We start from the raw sequence: 8,545 nt of genomic DNA, 5'->3' as shown, positions 1-8,545 counted from the left end.
TTTTCCATTTCCCGGCGACTGCTTGCCTTCGTCGGAACTTTTACCTTTTTGGCTAGCTTCTCCCTTTCCCGATGACTACCCGGGGTCGAAAATTTCATGTGTTGGGGAAGAGACTCTTGGTGGTGGATTTTTCATTTCCCGGCGACTGCTTACCGTCGTCGGAACTTTTACCTTTTTGGCTGGCTTCTCCCTTTCCTGATGACTGCTCGGCGTCGAAAATTTCGTATGTTGGGGAATACTCTTTGGTGGTGGATTTTTCATTTCCCGTCGACTGCTTGCCTTCATCGGAACTTTTACCTTTTTGGCTGGCTTCTACCTTTCCTGATGATTGCCCGGCGTCGAAAATTTCGTGTGTTGGGGGATATTCTTTGGTGGTGGATTTTTCATTTCCCGGCGATTGCTTGCCGTCGTCGGAACTTTTACCTTTTTGGCTAGCTTCTCCCTTTCCCGATGACTGCCCGGCGTCGAAAATTTCGTGTGTTGGGGAATACTCTTTGGTGGTGGATTTTTCATTTCCCGGCGACAGCTTGCTGTCGTCGGAACTTTTACCTTTTTGGCTGGCTTCTCCCTTTCCCGATGACGACCCGGCGTCGAAAATTTCGTGTGTAGGGGAATACTCTTTGGTGGTGGATTTTTCATTTCCCGGCGACTGCTTACCGTCGTCGGAACTTTTACCTTTTTGGCTGACTTCTCCCTTTCCCGATGATTGCCCGGCGTCGAAAATTTCGGTTGGGGAATACTCTTTTGTGTTGGATTTTTCATTTCCCGGCGACTGCTTGCCGTCATCGGAACTTTTACCTTTTTGGTTGGCTTCTCCCTTTCTCGATGACAACCCGGCGTCAAAAAATTTGTGTGTTGGGGAATACTCTTTGGTAGTGGATTTTTCATTTCCCGACGACTGCTTGCCGTAGTTGGAACTTTTACCTTTTTGGCTGGCTTCTCCTTTTCCCGATGACTGCCCGACATGGAAAATTTCATGTGTTGGGGAATACTCTTTGGTGGTGGATTTTTCATTTCCCGGCGACTGCTTGCCGTCGTCGGAACTTTTACCTTTTTGGCTGGCTTCTCCCTTTCCCGATGACTGCTCAACATCGAAAATTTCGTATGTTGGGAAATACTCTTTGGTGGTGGATTTTTTATTTCCCGGCGACTGCTTGCCTTCGTCGGAACTTTTACCTTTTTGGCTGGCTTCTACCTTTCCCGATGATTGCCCGGCGTCGAAAATTTCGTGTGTTGGGGAATACTGTGTGGTGGTGGATTTTTCATTTCCCGGCGATTGCTTGCCGTCGTCGGAACTTTTACCTTTTTGGCTGTCTTCTCCCTTTCCAGATGACTGCCCGGCGTCGAAAATTTTGTGTTGGGGAATACTCTTGGTGGTGGATTTTTCATTTCCCGGCGACAGCTTGCCGTCGTCAGAACTTTTACCTTTTTGGCTGGCTTCTCCATTTCCCGATGACTGCCCGGCGTCGAAAATTTCATGTGTTGGGGAATACTCTTTGGTGGTGGATTTTTCATTTCCCGGCGACTACTTACCGTCGTTGGAACTTTTACCTTTTTGGCTGGCTTCTCCCTTTCCCGATTACTGCTCGGCGTCGAAAATTTCGTGTGTTGGGGAATACTCTTTGGTGGTGGATTTTTCATTTCCCGGCGACTGCTTGTCGTCGTCGGAACTTTTACCTTTTTGGCTGGCTTCTACCTTTCCTGATGACTGCCCCGCGTCGAAAATTTCGTGTGTGGGGAGTACTGTGTGGTGGTGGATTTTCATTTCCCGACGATTGCTTGCCGTCGTCGGAACTTTTACCTTTCTGGCTGGCTTCTCCCTTACCCGATGACTGCCCGACGTCGAAAATTTCGTGTGTTGGGGAATACACTTTGGTGGTGGATTTTCATTTCCCGTCGACAGCTTGCCTTCGTCAGAACATTTACCTTTTTGGCTGGCTTCTCCATTTCCCGATGACTGCCCGGCGTTGAAAATTTCATGTGTTGGGGAATACTCTTTGGTGGTGGATTTTTTATTTCCCGGCGACTGCTTACCATCGTCGGAACTTTTACCTTTTTGGCTGGCTGCTCCCTTTCCCGATGACTGCTCGGCGTCGAAAATTTCGTGTGTTGGGGAATACTCTTTGGTGGTGGATTTTTCATTTCCCGGCGATTGCTTGTCGTCGTCGGAACTTTTACCTTTTTGGCTGGCTTCTCCCTTTCTCGATGACAACCCGGCGTCAAAAAATTTGTGTGTTGGGGAATACTCTTTGGTGGTGGATTTTTGATTTCCCGGCGACTGCTTGCCGTCGTTGGAACTTTTACCTTTTTGGCTGGCGTCTCCCTTTCCTGATGACTGCCCGACATGGAAAATTTCGTGTGTTGGGGAATACTCTTTGGTGGTGGATTTTTCATTTCCCGACGACTGCTTGCCGTCGTCGGAAGTTTTACCTTTTTGGCTGGCTTCACCCTTTCCCAACGACTGCTCAGCGTCGAAAATTTAATGTGTTGGGGAATACTGTGTGGTGGTGGATTTTTCATTTCCCGGCGATTGCTTGCCGTCGTCGGAACTTTTACCTTTTTGGCTGGCTTCTCCCTTTCCTGATGACTGCACGGCGTCGAAAATTTCGTATGTTGGGGAATACTCTTTGGTGGTGGATTTTTCATTTCCCGGCGACAGCTTGCCTTCGTCAGAACATTTACCTTTTTGGCTGGCTTCTACCTTTCCTGATGATTGCCCGGCGTCGAAAATTTCGTGTGTTGGGGGATACTCTTTGGTGGTGGATTTTTCATTTCCCGGCGATTGCTTGCCGTCGTCGGAACTTTTACCTTTTTGGCTAGCTTCTCCCTTTCCCGATGACTACCCGGCGTCGAAAATTTTGTGTGTTGGGGAATACTCTTTGGTGGTGGATTTTTCATTTCCCGGCGACAGCTTGCTGTCGTCGGAACTTTTACCTTTTTGGCTGGCTTCTCCCTTTCCCGATGACGGCCCGGCGTCGAAAATTTCATGTGTTGGGGAATACTCTTTGGTGGTGGATTTTTCATTTCCCGGCGACTACTTACCGTCGTTGGAACTTTTACCTTTTTGGCTGGCTTCTCCCTTTCCCGATTACTGCTCGGCGTCGAAAATTTCGTGTGTTGGGGAATACTCTTTGGTGGTGGATTTTTCATTTCCCGGCGACTGCTTGTCGTCGTCGGAACTTTTACCTTTTTGGCTGGCTTCTACCTTTCCTGATGACTGCCCGGCGTCGAAAATTTCGTGTGTTGGGGAATACTCTTTGGTGGTGGATTTTTCATTTCCCGACGATTGCTTGCCGTCGTCGGAACTTTTACCTTTCTGGCTGGCTTCTCCCTTACCCGATGACTGCCCGACGTCGAAAATTTCGTGTGTTGGGGAATACACTTTGGTGGTGGATTTTTCATTTCCCGTCGACAGCTTGCCTTCGTCAGAACATTTACCTTTTTGGCTGGCTTCTCCATTTCCCGATGACTGCCCGGCGTTGAAAATTTCATGTGTTGGGGAATACTCTTTGGTGGTGGATTTTTTATTTCCCGGCGACTGCTTACCATCGTCGGAACTTTTACCTTTTTGGCTGGCTGCTCCCTTTCCCGATGACTGCTCGGCGTCGAAAATTTCGTGTGTTGGGGAATACTCTTTGGTGGTGGATTTTTCATTTCCCGGCGATTGCTTGTCGTCGTCGGAACTTTTACCTTTTTGGCTGGCTTCTCCCTTTCTCGATGACAACCCGGCGTCAAAAAATTTGTGTGTTGGGGAATACTCTTTGGTGGTGGATTTTTGATTTCCCGGCGACTGCTTGCCGTCGTTGGAACTTTTACCTTTTTGGCTGGCGTCTCCCTTTCCTGATGACTGCCCGACATGGAAAATTTCGTGTGTTGGGGAATACTCTTTGGTGGTGGATTTTTCATTTCCCGACGACTGCTTGCCGTCGTCGGAAGTTTTACCTTTTTGGCTGGCTTCACCCTTTCCCAACGACTGCTCAGCGTCGAAAATTTAATGTGTTGGGGAATACTGTGTGGTGGTGGATTTTTCATTTCCCGGCGATTGCTTGCCGTCGTCGGAACTTTTACCTTTTTGGCTGGCTTCCCCTTTCCTGATGACTGCACGGCGTCGAAAATTTCGTATGTTGGGGAATACTCTTTGGTGGTGGATTTTTCATTTCCCGCGACAGCTTGCCTTCGTCAGAACATTTACCTTTTTGGCTGGCTTCTACTTTCCTGATGATTGCCCGGCGTCGAAAATTTCGTGTGTTGGGGGATACTCTTTGGTGGTGGATTTTTCATTTCCCGGCGATTGCTTGCCGTCGTCGGAACTTTTACCTTTTTGGCTAGCTTCTCCCTTTCCCGATGACTACCCGGCGTCGAAAATTTTGTGTGTTGGGGAATACTCTTTGGTGGTGGATTTTTCATTTCCCGGCGACAGCTTGCTGTCGTCGGAACTTTTACCTTTTTGGCTGGCTTCTCCCTTTCCCGATGACGGCCCGGCGTCGAAAATTTCATGTGTTGGGGAATACTCTTTGGTGGTGGATTTTTCATTTCCCGGCGACTACTTACCGTCGTTGGAACTTTTACCTTTTTGGCTGGCTTCTCCCTTTCCCGATTACTGCTCGGCGTCGAAAATTTCGTGTGTTGGGGAATACTCTTTGGTGGTGGATTTTTCATTTCCCGGCGACTGCTTGTCGTCGTCGGAACTTTTACCTTTTTGGCTGGCTTCTACCTTTCCTGATGACTGCCCGGCGTCGAAAATTTCGTGTGTTGGGGAATACTGTGTGGTGGTGGATTTTTCATTTCCCGGCGATTGCTTGCCGTCGTCGGAACTTTTACCTTTCTGGCTGGCTTCTCCCTTACCCGATGACTGCCCGACGTCGAAAATTTCGTGTGTTGGGGAATACACTTTGGTGGTGGATTTTTCATTTCCCGGCGACAGCTTGCCTTCGTCAGAACATTTACCTTTTTGGCTGGCTTCTCCATTTCCCGATGACTGCCCGGCGTCGAAAATTTCATGTGTTGGGGAATACTCTTTGGTGGTGGATTTTTTATTTCCCGGCGACTGCTTACCATCGTCGGAACTTTTACCTTTTTGGCTGGCTGCTCCCTTTCCCGATGACTGCTCGGCGTCGAAAATTTCGTGTGTTGGGGAATACTCTTTGGTGGTGGATTTTTCATTTCCCGGCGATTGCTTGTCGTCGTCGGAACTTTTACCTTTTTGGCTGGCTTCTCCCTTCTCGATGACAACCCGGCGTCAAAAAATTGTGTGTTGGGGAATACTCTTTGGTGGTGGATTTTTGATTTCCGGCGACTGCTTGCCGTCGTTGGAACTTTTACCTTTTTGGCTGGCGTCTCCCTTTCCTGATGACTGCCCGACATGGAAAATTTCGTGTGTTGGGGAATACTCTTTGGTGGTGGATTTTTCATTTCCCGGCGACTGCTTACCGTCGTCGGAACTTTTACCTTTTTGGCTGGCTGCTCCCTTTCCCGATGACTGCTCGGCGTCGAAAATTTCGGTTGGTTGGGGAATACTGTGTGGTGGTGGATTTTTCATTTCCCGGCGATTGCTTGCCGTCGTCGGAACTTTTACCTTTTTGGCTGGCTTCTCCCTTTCCTGATGACTGCTCGGCGTCGAAAATTTCGTATGTTGGGGAATACTCTTTGGTGGTGGATTTTTCATTTCCCGGCGACAGCTTGCCTTCGTCAGAACATTTACCTTTTTGGCTGGCTTCTACCTTTCCTGATGATTGCCCGGCGTCGAAAATTTCGTGTGTTGGGGGATACTCTTTGGTGGTGGATTTTTCATTTCCCGGCGATTGCTTGCCGTCGTCGGAACTTTTACCTTTTTGGCTAGCTTCTCCCTTTCCCGATGACTGCCCGGCGTCGAAAATTTTGTGTGTTGGGGAATACTCTTTGGTGGTGGATTTTTCATTTCCCGGCGACAGCTTGCTGTCGTCGGAACTTTTACCTTTTTGGCTGGCTTCTCCCTTTCCCGATGACGGCCCGGCGTCGAAAATTTCGTGTGTTGGGGAATACTCTTTGGTGGTGGATTTTTCATTTCCCGGCGACTGCTTACCGTCGTCGGAACTTTTACCTTTTTGGCTGACTTCTCCCTTTCCCGATGATTGCCCGGCGTCGAAAATTTCGGTTGGGGAATACTCTTTTGTGTTGGATTTTTCATTTCCCGGCGACTGCTTGCCGTCATCGGAACTTTTACCTTTTTGGTTGGCTTCTCCCTTTCTCGATGACAACCCGGCGTCAAAAAATTTGTGTGTTGGGGAATACTCTTTGGTAGTGGATTTTTCATTTCCCGGCGACTGCTTGCCGTAGTTGGAACTTTTACCTTTTTGGCTGGCTTCTCCTTTTCCCGATGACTGCCCGACATGGAAAATTTCATATGTTGGGGAATACTCTTTGGTGGTGGATTTTTCATTTCCCGGCGACTGCTTGCCGTCGTCGGAACTTTTACCTTTTTGGCTGGCTTCTCCCTTTCCCGATGACTGATCGACATCGAAAATTTTGTATGTTGGGAAATACTCTTTGGTGGTGGATTTTTTATTTCCCGGCGACTGCTTGCCTTCGTCGGAACTTTTACCTTTTTGGCTGGCTTCTACCTTTCCCGATGATTGCCCGGCGTCGAAAATTTCGTGTGTTGGGGAATACTGTGTGGTGGTGGATTTTTCATTTCCCGGCGATTGCTTGCCGTCGTCGGAACTTTTACCTTTTTGGCTGTCTTCTCCCTTTCCAGATGACTGCCCGGCGTCGAAAATTTTGTGTGTTGGGGAATACTCTTTGGTGGTGGATTTTTCATTTCCCGGCGACAGCTTGCCGTCGTCAGAACTTTTACCTTTTTGGCTGGCTTCTCCATTTCCCGATGACTGCCCGGCGTCGAAAATTTCATGTGTTGGGGAACACTCTTTGGTGGTGGATTTTTCATTTCCCGGCGACTGCTTGCCTTCGTCGGAACTTTTACCTTTTTGGCTGGCTTCTACCTTTCCTGATGACTGCCCGGCGTCGAAAATTTCGTGTGTTGGGGAATACTGTGTGGTGGTGGATTTTTCATTTCCCGGCGATTGCTTGCCGTCGTCGGAACTTTTACCTTTTTGGCTGGCTTCTCCCTTTCCCGATGACTGCCCGGCGTCGAAAATTTCGTGTGTTGGGGAATACTCTTTGGTGGTGGATTTTTCATTTCCCGGAGACAGCTTGCCTTCGTCAGAACATTTACCTTTTTGGCTGGCTTCTCCATTTCCCGATGACTGCCCGGCGTCGAAAATTTCATGTGTTGGGGAATACTCTTTGGTGGTGGATTTTTCATTTCCCGGCGACTACTTACCGTCGTCGGAACTTTTACCTTTTTGGCTGGCTTCTCCCTTTCCCGATTACTGCTCGGCGTCGAAAATTTCGTGTGTTGGGGAATACTCTTTGGTGGTGGATTTTTCATTTCCCGGCGACTGCTTGTCGTCGTCGGAACTTTTACCTTTTTGGCTGGCTTCTACCTTTCCTGATGATTGCCCGGCGTCGAAAATTTCGTGTGTTGGGGAATACTGTGTGGTGGTGGATTTTTCATTTCCCGGCGATTGCTTGCCGTCGTCGGAACTTTTACCTTTTGGCTGGCTTCTCCCTTTCCCGATGACTGCCCGGCGTCGAAAATTTCGTGTGTTGGGGAATACTCTTTGGTGGTGGATTTTTCATTTCCCGGCGACAGCTTGCCTTCGTCAGAACATTTACCTTTTTGGCTGGCTGCTCCCTTTCCCGATGACTGCTCGGCGTCGAAAATTTCGTGTGTTGGGGAATACTCTTTGGTGGTGGATTTTTCATTTCCCGGCGATTGCTTGTCGTCGTCGGAACTTTTACCTTTTTGGCTGGCTTCTCCCTTTCTCGATGACAACCCGGCGTCAAAAAATTTGTGTGTTGGGGAATACTCTTTGGTGGTGGATTTTTGATTTCCCGGCGACTGCTTGCCGTCGTTGGAACTTTTACCTTTTTGGCTGGCGTCTCCCTTTCCTGATGACTGCCCGACATGGAAAATTTCGTGTGTTGGGGAATACTCTTTGGTGGTGGATTTTTCATTTCCCGACGACTGCTTGCCGTTGTTGGAAGTTTTACCTTTTTGGCTGGCTTCACCCTTTCCCAACGACTGCTCAGCGTCGAAAATTTAATGTGTTGGGGAATACTCTTTGCTGGTCGATTTTTCATTTCCCGGCGACTGCTTGCCTTCGTCGGAGCTTTTACCTTTTTGGCTAGCTTCTCCCTTTCCCGATGACTACCCGGGGTCGAAAATTTCATGTGTTGGGGAAGACTCTTTGGTGGTGGATTTTTCATTTCCCGGCGACTGCTTACCGTCGTCGGAACTTTTACCTTTTTGGCTGGCTTCTCCCTTTCCTGATGACTGCTCGGCGTCGAAAATTTCGTATGTTGGGGAATACCCTTTGGTGGTGGATTTTTCATTTCCCGGCGACTGCTTGCCTTCGTCGGAACTTTTACCTTTTTGGCTGGCTTCTACCTTTCCCGATGATTGCCCGATGTCGAAAATTTCGTGTGTTGGGGAATACTCTTTGGT

The sequence above is a fragment of the Lathyrus oleraceus genome, chromosome 4, assembly GCF_024323335.1.
Source record: "Lathyrus oleraceus cultivar Zhongwan6 chromosome 4, CAAS_Psat_ZW6_1.0, whole genome shotgun sequence".
NCBI lineage: Eukaryota > Viridiplantae > Streptophyta > Magnoliopsida > Fabales > Fabaceae > Lathyrus > Lathyrus oleraceus.
The sequence above is the reverse complement of the archived record's forward strand: the minus strand, read 5'-3'. Positions refer to the sequence as shown.